Source organism: Eublepharis macularius, chromosome 1, assembly GCF_028583425.1.
Source record: "Eublepharis macularius isolate TG4126 chromosome 1, MPM_Emac_v1.0, whole genome shotgun sequence".
Classification (NCBI taxonomy): domain Eukaryota; kingdom Metazoa; phylum Chordata; class Lepidosauria; order Squamata; family Eublepharidae; genus Eublepharis; species Eublepharis macularius.
The window spans coordinates 116,105,413-116,120,137 of record NC_072790.1 but is presented as its reverse complement, the minus strand read 5'-3'; the positions used below and the strand labels follow the sequence as shown (position 1 = coordinate 116,120,137).

Below are 14,725 nucleotides of genomic sequence, written 5' to 3'. Positions count from 1 at the left end.
AAGAATTTGGAAGTACATGATTATTTTTCCTCACTTTTGAGATATGCTCTACAATAACAACAATGAATACAAATGGAATTACATGAGTATGTGGGAATCTCCCTCAAGCACTGATGAAAGAAAAGATTTTGGGGTCTTACTTAGATAAAGTATGCTAACTTTATATTTATCTCACTCCAATTCCATCCAAATCAACTAACTCCAGGGTCTTTTAGCTAGAGAGGCAGCTAACAAAGAGACTTGCCAGATTCCTTATGAAGAACTGAAGATTATGAAAAACAGGTTTCATTGTCTCTGAATGAAAAGTCAATTTACAAGCAGCAAAATGCAGTTTGCTCAAGGCATTCACAGCAATAAGAAGATTCACTGCATCTCAGAAATGATTCATGAGGGGAAATAATTTTTTTTTTAATTTCAAAGTCAGAAACTTTTTGTTTACTTTTATTATAGTAAAGCAGAAAAATATGTAAAGTACAAGCTGGAGACCTACAAGGACTTGCAGGGGAGGAATCTCATTTTCCCTTTCCCCACTATTTCATCTTTCCCTATAAAAGCCTCACCTTTCCCTGCTTCAGCCTCTCCTTCCAACCAACCAACATACCTTTATCTGCCACCCTATCTTCAGCTTTCCCTCTTTCCTTCCCCCTGGGAAAACTGTGCCTCTAGGCCAGGCCCAGCCTCTAGGTTTCAGCCTCTAGGCCAGGCCCAGTTGTGCTGTGACAACTCCAGCTCAATTATGCCATGCCAGCCCAGTTGCACAATGAAAGGACTTGTGGAGGGCCCCTCACTTTTCACTGTATCCCTTCCCCTGCACTGTTTCCTGTTTTGCTCCTGCGGGCGACCCCATAGTCTTATCTTACCATGTTTCCTTTTCTCCTTCCCATCCACCAACCTTTTATCCCCCCCAACTTTAGATATTTATTATTTATTTACTACATTTATTCCTCACCTTTATCTCCAATGGGGACTCAAAGCAGCTTACAACATTCTCCTTGCCTCCATTTGATTGGCTATTCCATTTTTATCACCACAAAAACCTGTGAGGTAGGTTAGGCTGAGTATGTATAACTGGCTCAACATCACCTACTGAGTTTCCAAGGAGAAAGAGGATTCAACCTGGATCTCTCTCATCTAAGGGCCAAGCTACAAGTGACAAATGATACTTGAACAGCAAGTGAACAGACTCACATGTACTCCTCCCTGTTCACTTGCACTCCACTTGCTCTCCACTCGATTACATGGGAGGAATACATGAATCTGTTCACTTGCCATTCAAGTGTCATTCGTCACTTGTAGTTTGGCCCTGATTCTAAATCTCTCATTACTACACTACACTGGCTTTCGTAGTGCGGCTCTTGAACAATAGCAAGCAGCTGGGTAGTGGGGTAGGCCCTCCCCACTAACAATACCCCCATTTAGTATATGTATTTTAAATTGTATAATTCTGAATGTTTTTATGGTTAACTTATATTAATGGTTTTATGTATTTTAATTTGTATGTGTTTGTAATCCTCCCTGAGCCTGCAGGTGTGGAGAGGGCGGAATATAAATTGAAAATAAAAAAAATAAACAAACAAACAAGTCATGCAAGTCAGCTGTAACAATTGCTTGGGGGCTGCTCCCAGCCTGGCTCCATGAGACCTCCCTTCAAGGCCAAAACAGTCCTTAAAAGGGCCCTGCCCTCTTCCACTTTTTACTGACAAAAAAAAAGGATGGAAGGCTGACAATACTGTGTGGTTGCTTAGTAGTGGCTACTACCTGAGTTCATTTCTTAAAACTACAGGCTTTGCTTCTATTATTTGGAAGGAGGAGGAAGTAACTCCCCAATTATTTTTTTAAGATTTCTGATTTTTTTCTATGGTTTGCAGAAAGATCTGTCTTCTCTTTCCATGACTCTAATCTCCAGATGCAATTATTCACAGATAGGCCACGGGAGGAATTAGATATACTGATTTGGCTATTCAGGTAAATATACTGCAAATAAATACTGACAAACAAATGTGGAATCCAATCATCTTTTTTGCAGGAGAAAGTACCCTTTGACCACAAAAAAAGGCTATGCTGAGGATCACAGGGCCTACATGGGCAAATGTGATATGAATGCAGTGTGTAAGGAGGGGAATTAGGTGAGGCTGCAAGAAAAAGCTAACTGGATCCAAACCAAATTGTGTTTGTTCTTTTTGATACAGTAACAGGCATCCCAATCCTAACACTAGAATGTATCCTATCACTCTGCAGTGCATTTTGTGGGCACATCCCATCAGCGCAATGCAAGTTTAATCAATGCAGAGTGGAAACTCTTGTGTTAGTAGGACACATCTCATAATAAAAGATCATCCATAGGACAGCAGAGTGGTAAGATAGAAAGCCTTATGATGTGCCAACATAGGAACATTGTGCAGCAACAATACACAGTGTACACTTCATAAGCATCTAAAGGACTGCATTCTTCCTTCCCCACTCACACACAATGGTCTGCATACATAATTCCACTACTACTATCCCTCTTTGTCATCAGCTGCTGTTCCCATGCACACACAAAAAGTGTTCATGTGAAGGCAGTGCACACAGAATGCGCACACAGGATATGTCCTCTGTTTATATGTAGCAAATTTCAACTACACCTTACAATTCACATTTACTCTTTCTATATTTTGGGCATAGTTAGACTGGTAAGTAAAACAGAAAAAGCTGACTTACAACACTACATCTAAATTATATATCTAAATTATATATGATGCAGGAGTTTCATGTAATATAGCTCTAAAATGCAGTCAAGACAGGGAAATGTAAACTGGAGCTATAACACTGGATAAGGGAGGATTTAATTCTTTTCTCCCATGCCATTTCCCTGATCAAACTTCCCCACCTGGCCATCAGACAAAAAAAGGCAGGTTCTGCTTGTCTTTTTTTCTGTACTTAAAACAGTCAGAGGGAGGCGTATTTCAGGGAAATGTGGAATCTAGATTCCACAGCCGCACAGTTTTCAGGAACAAACATCACATCTGGAGTAGCCTAAACCCCACTGGAACTATGTCTAATTAATCCTAATTGTGTACATCTTCATGGCTACTGACTAAGCAGATACAAAGCTGTTCTGACTCAGAATCAGCATTTCAAGAACCACTATTACCACCAACTCATATGCTACAGAGACATACAATAGCACTTCCACCATCTCTTCTCTTCAGATTTCTACTTGTTTTCAAATTTCTGCAATCCATACTCTGTTGCATTGTCCCAGATCACATTGACTGGTACTGTGTCATCCACCTTGTCTCAGTAAGAAAGGAAAATTATAAATAAAGGCAGATTATAAATCACATAAATAACTTAACAACAACACTGCCATCTTTCAATACAATATTGCTGAAACTGAGTTCATGCACAAATTCAGGACAATGGGCGCCCACCCAGCCAACTGAGTAGGGACAAAGGATTTTTCTCTCACTCAGATGCCAATTTTCTGCATTTCCTCCATTTTAATCAAACTTTTAATCAATATTTTATATTGTACTTTGGCTTCCTGACTCCCTTCTCTTCCACCTTTTAACTTGTATCTGACAAATGAAGCTTGACTCTTGAAAGCTTAGACCCCACAAAATCTCCTTGTTTCTTTAAGGTCCAACTGGACTCAACTCCTGTACTTAAAAATAGACTCTCTTGGTTCTGAGCTGTGTAAACCAGTCTATCACATCTCTATATCATTTTAATACCATTTTTATTTGTATTTTAATACAAATGACAGTCACTGTTGTATCTTCAAGAAGAGAAAAGTTTTCTGACACTTCTAGAGTGGAGATGTTCATCTTAATTTAATTTATGCATTTGGTACATTATTACACCCCCTATCCTTCCTTCAAATACCTCAGGCAAAGTAGGTCATTCTCCTCTCCATTATTAGCCTTACAACAACCCTGTGAGGTACATTATGCTGAGAGAGAATGGCAGGACCAAAGACACCCAGCAAGTTTCATGGCAGAATGGGGAATTGAAATTGTATCTTCCAGAACGTATTTCACTTTCTAACCACTAAACCTACACAACTGTAACATCACAATCCGACAGACATCCTCTAGCACTAAAAAACAAAACAAAAAACCTCCTAAGGAAACTCTTGTACAATCTACTAGCAAATTTTCAGTTAGTAGTATAAACGTTAGTACAAACTTTCACTATTTTTCTGTCTTACATGACACCTCTGCTACTCTTCATAAGAAATATTAATAACCTGTTCACATTATATTGGAACTTTTAACAGCCACCAATGGCAGGCAACGCAAAAAAATTTCAAGCAAGACTACCAACCGTCACTGCAGGAAAATGCACAGAGGGGAATTCCTGCCTTACTCATAAAGACAAGGAGATGGAGAGGCGGGGCTATCACAGTCAGCAGTTGCCAACAGCCCATGCCAGAGCCAGGAGCTGCTTACCCAATCCTCCACTATGTGCCTATGGCCAAGGCCAGGAAATCTCCTGCTGTTTCCCTCACAGCTGTGGCTGATAGTTCCAGCTGGCAAACTGACACTGCTGACAGCCGCGCAACAAGGGCAATATGCAATTTGCTTGATATTACAAGACAACAGGTTCAGCCTTCAGACATCTGACTCCATTTCAAAATGCAGCCAGGCCACTGCTCCACCCTCTGGTGATTAACCTACTCTGTTTTTACCTGTAGGACAACTTTAGGCCATGTAGAGACTAGAACAGGGAAAAAAATGACTGCCATTAACACACTGCACAGCAGCAAACCTGGGTTTTCCACAAAGTATATATTCAATACAGACCTGTTTCCTCAGCAAATCCCAGACCCCATTCATGTTAAAATTTTAAGGTAGCTTGGGTATATTTGTTAAAAGTATAGCATATGAAAGTGTCTCTGCATATCATTATCTGGTGGCAATGAAAGTTCCATCATACAACTTCAAAGTATCTAAAAAACTACCCATTCATCCTCATCTACAAAATTAGATTATTAATCAATCACATTCTTGAACCTCTAAAATTGTAGCAGCATTTTTAAAGGGTCATATCACAAGTCTTCAATGAAGCAAGCTTTGTGTCTTAAGCTTTTTTTTAATACTAAAATTATATTCAGTACTGTTTTGTTGCCAAGACTGAAACAACTAAGCTAACTTTCATAGGGCGACAGAAGGACAGCAAAAAAGACCTCATTGTTTACTCTGTTTTATTTTTGAAGATTCATACTGCCCTGCCACTATTTTCCAAATGGCCCTTATGCTATTACGGACATTTATTTGGGTGCTACAATTAGAACCTGTAGTTCACTCTTAAGAATTTTAGGTTGGGCTGCCAGTTCTCCAGTGGGAGCGAGGGAACCCCTGTTCCCAGCCTCTGCCGTCCGCCACCACTCACCTGGCCAGCAGGTAGAAAAGGCCCAGAGAACACGCCCAGGAGGCAAAAAAATCCTCCCAGGCCAGCATGCAGCAGGTGCATTGCCAATGGGTACGAAGTCACTACCTCAAGTGACATAATCATGCCCAGTGGGAGTGCATGCACACTTTGCATATGCGTGAGATTGCCCCAGGTAAGTGCCAAGTCCCCTCTCACGCTGGGAAGGTATAGAGACCTGGCAACTCTAGTTTTGAGGCATGCTGGCATCTCCTATTACATCACCAGAAGGGGCAAACTTACATCTACACCTCTTTACAGATGCAGCATTCTCCTTTTCATTCATAGGAATATAGTAAGTATGCAAACTAGGGCCGTTATGGGATTGGGCATTTCTTTTTACAAAATTCACTTTTTAAAATATTGTCATTGATCCCTCTTATTCTCTTTTTTCCTCTTAAGAGCAGGATTTCTCTTTAAGTTTTTTTTTTCATTTCTCTTTAAAAAAATCAAGATACCCTTTTGTAATTTCAGGCCTTGTGGTTGTTTAATGTTGTACACCCCAGGGTGGTGGTTTAGCAGAAAGACAGGAAAGCTTTGGAACACACGGCCTTCCTCTGAGCATCTACAGAGTAATATTCTGAAATTCTGCAGAACCTGCTTCTCTGCCCATCCTCTCTTCAAATTTATCTCTTATCAAAAAGGAATGATTAGAAACTGACTCCAAATTTCTAAAAAGGAGAAAAGAAACATATTGTTGGATTTCAGGGGGAAAAATGGGCAAAGAGGAATTAAGAGAATTTCTCTTAACAACCCTACGACTAACTGAAGGCCAAATGCCCACAACAGATGGCAGGAGTAGGGATATAGTTTGCTGTGCACAGGCAGTATGAAATGCAATCAACACCATTTTTAGGCTTAAACCATGCAAGTGTCTGGATTTTGTACTTATTAACATAGATGATTTTGTTTTAATTACGGTAGGGATCCAAAGAACTAATTTATCATGACCACAGGCTCATGAATGGCTGGGGGAGATTTGGGGGTTTTTTTCCTTCAACTACCAGATCATCATGTCACAGCAGAAACTTTTTAAAAGAAGTCTCTTTAGTTTCAAAAATGGTTTGCCATATTGCATGATAGTCTAATAGTTGACAAATATAGTCCCCAAACACCCTTGACCACATAGTTGTACTCTGTTTTCCATTTTGGCTTACAGATCTATTAATCAGAATGTTTGCTTTCCGTTTATTTTCAATTAAGATGATGAGCCATGATGATTTACGCTTCCAGAAATGTAAATCCAAATGTCAAAATAGGTATGTCAATTGGTGTATTATAGTATCAAATCGAATTATGGATTTACAAAAATCAAAAGGTTAAGCCTACTGTCATTGCCCAAGTTACTGGCTGTTCCTTCTGGGTACTTAAATGTCAAGTTATAGCAACATACAGAAGTACTGTTGTATTATCAACCCTCAAAAGAGACACAGATCAGAAATCTCCATTATGCTACACCTTCAGAGACAACTGCCTAAAAGGAAAAGCCAAACTGTCTTTTCCTTTTTTGATGAACTGTAACACCACAACAAGAAAAAAATGGACACAACCTTAACAGAGCAGAAAGCTCAGAAGCAACTGGATGGCACTTACCAAAATAACTTCTGAAATAATGTCTTAACTACAGTTTACACTGAAATTGGTCCTTCTAGAAGTTGAGAATACAAAAACTGTGTCCAGGAAAAATTAGGGTGCAGATATATGTGAAGGAATCCGAATCTATCAATCTGGATTTAACATCAGAAAAACGAACAAATAATCACTTTGTAAAACATGGCTCATTTGTCCAGTAAATGTGTAAGATTTTTAGCCATATTATTGCAAGCTAGCTCCTTATATTAGTTAATAAGCCCATACACAATAGTTCTAAATGCATTTCTGTAAGTATTGCTATAAATAATTGTATTTAAACAAATACAGATAGAAAATCATAGATTTTAAATGTTGCTACGTATGAAGTACGTTTTTTCCAGAATGCCGTTCATTTCTAATTCCGTGGAAGATATAACTGTTAACCTATGGATGACTAGTATGAACAGTTACATCAGGAAGTCAAAGCTGCTTCAGAATAAGTCTGGGCGCATCTAGTAAGCACAACTCCTACACTGCTCTAGACTGGAGAGATCTTCAACCTGAACAATGTATACTTGTGCTCATACTCTGCAAGCTCCACTTATCCCAATCATTAAACTTGTTGTGCCAATGTTCACTTTTCAAGCTTTGTTTGATAACATACCAAGTTTGCCTTCAATACTTTTTTTCAATACTTTTTTTAAGCCAGTGAGGGTTTGTACTTTATACAGAAACAGGTTTTGAAATCTGAGAGACAATTAAAATGAACATGAAAGTTGAAAGGCTTCAAGTACCAAACTAAACTCTTATACCAAGACTTGCTAGATCAATTAACATTTTAATGGCAGCGAAACATTATAGTTAAGCTGGTATTTCAATAATATCCAATTTTTTAAAGTGAGAATTGAGACTACGTAGATAAGATGGCATTCAAACGATCCAACTCTAATATATATTCACAACAGATCAATATAACTTTGTGCAGCAAAATTCTAAAAAAGAGTTATTAACAAAATGCCCAAACACAGCACGTATTCAGGCTGGACCCAAAGCCATGAAAACATATGAGCACACATTAAAATGTACAGAATTAGTGTAGGATACAGCAATGTGTTTGATGTTTCTAATAAACCTGGAGAGTGATGAGGATTTATAAAGCTGTAAAATAATCGTCAACTACATGAAAGTCACAGTTTAATCCTAAGAATTATTTACATTATTCATCTTTAGTTCATTTATATTACTTGAAACTGAAATAAAGCAAAATTAATATTCAATTAACAGATGTTATCCTCTAAAAATTTCAGTTGTTACCAGGTTTGAAATGTGAGCAGAGTTAACATTTTTTGTAGCATGTGAAAATCCAATTGTATCAGGCAGGTGAACATACACTGTTCTGTTCCACAATGTAGTAAAAAATAAATATTTAGCAGAAGAACAATACCTGTTGACTTTATTTGTGGTGGCAAAATTACATGTTTAGAGCACTCAGAGAAATTAAGAGCCCCTCAATAGAGTGTTCATTACTTAAAAAACAAAAAAGCAGACTGTAAAGATGAAACAAATTGTTGGTTATTTTGTGTTCAAAACCATAGAACTTTTTTTGTTCAACAATGGATTTCAGATAGTCTTATTTTAGAGACCCAACTTCTCCATTTATTTCTTCAAGCAGCAATTTGAAATATTTACTACCAGACAGTACCTAATTTTAGGTTTTAAGTGCTTTAACAGCTCTATGAAATATGATCAGCAGCTGCCATATGAAACTATGCAGAATAAACGCTCCTTATAAAAGAAAAAAACTGCTTTAGCTAGTGTTCATAAAACCTCTCCAAACTTAAAATGATAAGAACTTTAAAGAAAGTGCTTATATGTGAAGCAGTGAAATGGGCCACCCAACCCCCATTCTGACTTTCCCTTTCAGCAGGAAAAGTCATTTCATTGCCTGAAAATCAGAAATCCCATTGCTACACCTTTAGTATAAAAATTCACATTTTTCCTCCCTCTGTAAAATGAGAATCTTTTGGGGACCTGCTCAGTGGTAATCTGCATGGTAATTTGGAATAATAATCAATAAAACTACATCCGTGATTGGTGATCATTAACTTGACATGGAAAACACTTTCTACCATTAAACTTTTTTGCATCAATGGACTCTTTAAAAATGTTGCGATTCTACACCTAAAAACGTTTACTTGAAAATGTACCACTGATAACTAGAACTTCCAAATATGTGCACTTGAGTGCAGTTTTAAAGGTGATGTTTCTAATGAATGAATAAATCACTGTGAGCCGTACAGCACTAGTGAGAAACTTATGACTATGGCAGCATGATCTAGAATTCTGCTCATGAGTTCTCTGTCACTTATTGTCAAAACAGATCTCTGTTGCACAGGAACAAAGCGATCCAAAACACTGAACCATATAACTACTCCAAAAGACACAAGCATCTGGTGAATGTATACCTGCCTATTTAAAAACAATGGGGTGGTATTACATTACTAATCACATTTATAACACATTTGTAAAGGTGCTTTCAAAACAAGGTTAGACTGGAAAATTATTTCAATTTAAACCAAACAAATTATTGGACAACAGGAATAATACCAGCAATATACAGAAAAAGCAGTGTATTATTTTCTATTGAGGACTTGCCCTTTCACACACAGCTGTCAACATAATTAAAGAGAAGGTTTGTACTTGCAGAAAAATTCAGTTATAGGTAATGGTATTTTTTGTTTAAAAAAAACTGTCCTCCAACTATAGATATGCCTTTGAAAAGCAAAGCAGTGACAGCAGACCACAGAAAAGCAACACTTAGATCCTAACAAAACCATTAAAAAGCTGATCATAGAGAAAAAGAGCCTGTTGAAGACCATTAATATTTGAGAAGTTATGATGTGGAGCAATACTTAAAACATCAGTTCCAAATTAGCACCTTAATCTATGTTATAATGTTATTATTAGCGCCTTAATCTACTGAAATAGCATTTTAATCAAAATATTTCAGCTAACATATATATATGCAGTTACATATATTTAAAATGTGTGAACCACTAATCAGATGGTACAGATTGCATTTGTTAACTGACGATGAGCCAAAGAAAATCTAACCTTGTAGTTACTGAAACATTACACTACATTCATCTTGTCTTGAAAACTCTGGTAGGAATGCAAGAGAGAAAAAATAAATAATATATCAACTTCTAATACTAATTATTATTTCCAACAAGCAAACCAAATCTTCCATTTAAACACTTATGCTAATGTCTTTTCACTGCAGGACAATGACATCCATGCAATTCTAAAGATAGCATACAATAAAAAGTTGGAATGCAAAGTCATATTTCACCAACTCACATCTTTCCCTGTTGATTAAATGGTTGCACCAACCGATACAAAAGTGGTACAGGTAAGATAAACAGGGCTTTTCAAAGAAGCAGCATACCATCATGTAAAGCATATCCTGCAGTCCTCCTTTTATTGCAGATTTTGGAAGCATCTAATGACAGCCAGCGTCTCAAATTAATGACTCAAAGCCCATTGGGTTTGAACACAGAGAATTCTATTACCTCAAGAGCAAACATACACAAGAGGCTCCTCCACGTGGAAGTGCTTTCAAATCAAAACATAAGCCCCTACATAGTGTTCACTGCATCTCGATGGAGAAGAGCACTAAACACTCCCTGATCAGGAAAGTGATTCCTTCACAGCAGAAAACAAGGAAGGAGTCACCAGAATAGTAGCTGTTCTGTGCAACTTTACACTTAGGTGCCCTCACAACTGTTTTTTGCCTAGACAAAAAAAAAAAGGGAGGAAGCAAACAGACAAAAACGGTAAAGTGTCTCTTACCTTTCTACTTTTCATAAGCCTGTTAAGTTATCCATATTTTAATTCACTGTCAATCAGACTATCTTATCTACGAGTATTTCTAATATACAAACTACAATTGTGTTTTTAAAGAAAAATCAGAAAACAGAACAAGAATGGGAAAGCTGCAAGTTGTTCAGCGCCAAAGATATTCCAGATCCACATCTGACAATGCAATTTAAAAAACTATTTATTCCAACGTGTTGTCATCTTTATTTCACCACCACGAAATACAAGTTTCTTAATTCTATCCCCTCCACGCTCCTATTCATTTTGCCGGCAAACTTGAGCGATACAGGAGCTCACATCTAACTTTCTGAGAGGTGTTTTACGGAGAACCCCACGGGACAGTGGCTGAACACAGCCCCAGCTTTTAAGAGAGCACAGCCGACTAGAAATGCAAAGGCACCGGACTCTTTGGAAGAGAAAAGTGCTCGTGTGCGTTCCCTCGTACCACAGTGTCACGTTTGTAGCCACGGCACGACAAAAGCAGGGCGGAAAGAAACTCGAGAGGGGCACCGGGAAATACTACGAAAGAGCGAGGCAAACTTTTCCAAACACCTTGTTTATCCCCCCACCCCACCCCCGGTTCAGGCAAGCTAAAAGCCGAGGAACCCCGATCACCTGAAGAAGTCACAGAGGAGCCGCACGAAGCGAGTCCAGCACGAAACACCGTGTCAATCTGTGCCCAGCAAGGCGCGCACCGTCCCTGCCTGGCCCCGGCCCCGTGACGCGAAGGGCAAAATGGATTTCAGTAGCTCTCTGGATACTGAGAGAGTCTCCTTGCTGGAGACAAGACTCCCAACGTCAGCAGCTTTTCTTTTGGCTCTTCGGCATGTTGACCTCAGAGATTTAGTAGGTTTTTTTTTTTTTTAAAGGAAAGCGCCTCATAAAGTCCCCAACCCGTGACCGGGAAGCCAATCTCTTACCTCTAGAGAAGGGGCGGGGGGGAGAAGGAGGCACGACGGAAAAGGTAAGAAGGACTGACAGACTCACCTTCTCCTGCCGCGGTTTTAATTCCCGCCGTCGATGCTGCTTTATTTTTATTTATTCTCTTCCCCTGCTCCGAGTCGAAGCTACCCCTTGGAACTGCTCCTCTAGTTTAAAAAAAAAAAAGTAGGACATCCCATGTAAGGCTAGACCCCCCCCCCTTTCTTCACGCACTAAAGTACAACTGAGAAGAAAACAAAAGAGGAGGGAGGGAGGCGGGGAGGGAGAGAGGGAAGCAATGAAAGTGGGAGGCTTTCGCTCAGAAGCCACCCCCCCTTTCTTACTTCGCTTAGGCGCAACTACTTCCCCCCCCCTTGCCCTTTCTCTTTCCGAAGTGAGTCACACGCCAAAACAAGTGCGCGGCAAAAAGAAAAGAGGGGCAGAAAAGGCGCGCGCCACCCGACGTTTGCGCTTCCCCGGGGAGTCGCGAGCAGTTTGGTGGCGATGCCCCCGCAACCTGCAGGACGCTGGTGCGCGCATGTGTACCGAGGAGAGGGACAAGGAGCCGTAGTGTTTATAGCGGCGCCTTGAGAGGCTCCCTGTTGTCATTGGTTGTTTTCCCGCGCAGGTATTGGTCAATAGTGGGCGCTGGAGGGAAGCGGCACGTGGGTCTGGGCCCACTTTCTAGACTTCAGATTGGCTTTAGAAACAGATGTGGTGACCTTTGAGGCGCACAGAATGATAGTAGTTTGTGCTAGCCAAGGATGCTGGTTCAGCAGTTAGAGTATGTTCATATCTTCCCCAGTTGCAGGAATTAAAAACAAGAAAGTAAAAAACAACACACAATGTAATGTCTTACAGTAATATGGCACTGCCTCAGATCTTCATTCTGCCCTAAAGCTTGCTGGTGACCCTTAGCCAGTCACACTCTCTGCCTACTGTACCTCACAGGATTATTCTGAGGATAAAAACCAAAAGTACTACTTGGAGAAAAGGCAGGTGGGATAAAAAGTTCATCGGGGTTAATAAGACTCCGTATTAAATGAGGTCATATGTAGTAGCAGAAGATGGATCACTGACTGCTGGTGGACTACCTAGCTGTCTGCTGCCTATTAAACACAGGCAGCAGGCTTCTCCTGTCTAGAATACTGCCATAGCTATATGCTATGCAACTGCACACTGTTTATACTTTGCTTATCTAGAAGGCAGACTATTTGGCTGACTGGACAGCACCACTGTGCAAACGACTTTCATTCCACACTTCTATTCCCATTTTACTGTTAGGAAGCAGAAGAAAGTAGCCTTGGAGAATGAAATGAGTGTTGTGGCTTTGGAAAAGAGGCTGAACAAATTTGTTGAAAAGGCTGTCACTGGCTATTAACAATAACGAGACAAAACCTCTATGTCCAGAGGCACAAATAACAGGGATGCATATTACTGTCACGTCCTGCTTGTGAACTTTCCAGATGCATCTGTTTGCCTGCTAGAGGAGATCTCCACAGGGTTTCTACTGCAAGCAGATCACACTAACCAGAAGTCAGCCCTATCACAACCCAGTTTCATGCTGGAGGTTGCATGGGATTCTTCTTAATGAAGTCGGGCTGAGGCAGGCTGAGGCTGCTCACGTCAGGCAACAGGTTTGGAATTTCCACATCAGACTACAGCTTTGGAATTGTCATTAAAAGGCAGCAAAATGTTGATTGTTTTGTTTATTGTTATAATTTTACTACCAGGGGATTTTCTGCCTCAGCTATGAAAAAAGTCTCCTTTGAACTCGCCAAGAAGACTCCCTTCTTTTTTTCTTTTTTGCAGAAGTGGTGTTTCTTTTTGATGGTATGCTAATTTAAGTGTATTATCAGAACAGGCATGTCATACATGCTTGGTGAGGAGCCTTAATCTGCCTTAAGTACATAAACATCCACTAATATAGCTAAACGCCAGCTATTTTGTTGTGTGTACACACCAATAATAGTTTCTACTTTATTGACTGTGTGGTTACGATCAAGTGTAAGAAAGTAAACACACATCAGTGCTATACACAATGAGAGCCTGATTGCACAGATAAAATAAGCAGTCACTTTGGGCTGCAGTATTTTAGGGCTGCCAGTGAAGTAACACAAGATCACACATGCAACCCTGAATGACTTGTAATGTTACAGGGGATGCTGGGCACAACTCTCAATGGCACATATTTGCAGTGATCTGAATGTTGCAGCAAATATTCTCTGCAACACTAAAATGGAAGGGGTCACTGGGAACTAGGGCTGCTTCCTCACGGGCATTTTGATCTGCCTTTGCTTCCAAACTGAAGGACTTTTTTTTTTTAGTGTTAACATAATGACCTCCTTTACTCATCCACTTTTCAAGTTTTTCCCACTTTGGTCCAGTCTATCCCAAACCTGCTTTGTTCCAATTTTTTCTGAAATAACACAGTTCAACTCCATAATTAATTAACTGTGTAATTAATTTGCTAATTGCCCTTGTGCTATAGCGCAGTACCATTATAATGGTCTATTGCCACAATGTACTTATTCTTCTGAACCCCCAACTTTAAAAAAAAGTAAGTTTCTAGACTTTTTGCTACACAGATATAAAGGGAAATGTGGAGACAGGTTGTTCAGATCACCTAGAAAGGAATGGGGAGAGGCAGCTACAAGAAGGATGGAGCAGAGCAGGAATTCACTGATCAAACGATCCTCTGGATGGTCCATTGCTGCTGCAAATGCCTCTGCAGAATCATTGCTGTATGAATGCAACATAGGTCTAATGCTTTTGTGATGATGATGTATACATCAGGCCAAAATGTCCTTCTTACTTGAACTAGAGAACAGCTGACTAAAAAAACCTTGAAGCTGCACACACATTTGTGGGTATTCTTCCAAATGCTTAGAATCTGTAGTAAAACCTTTTAATTTTTCAAATAGGCGTTTTACTTCCTTGG

General features: G+C 39.6%; 1 protein-coding gene across 1 annotated transcript in view; it reads right to left on the bottom strand.

Annotated features, from left to right (window-relative positions):
* Positions 1–11,930, bottom strand: part of EYA4 (EYA transcriptional coactivator and phosphatase 4) — a 236,115-nt gene extending 224,185 nt beyond the window's left edge. The window contains exon 1 of the mRNA XM_054978088.1: positions 11,851–11,930. The gene's annotated coding sequence lies outside the window, so the exon portion shown is untranslated. The remainder of the gene's footprint in view (positions 1–11,850) is intronic.
* Positions 11,931–14,725: the final 2,795 nt, after the last annotated feature.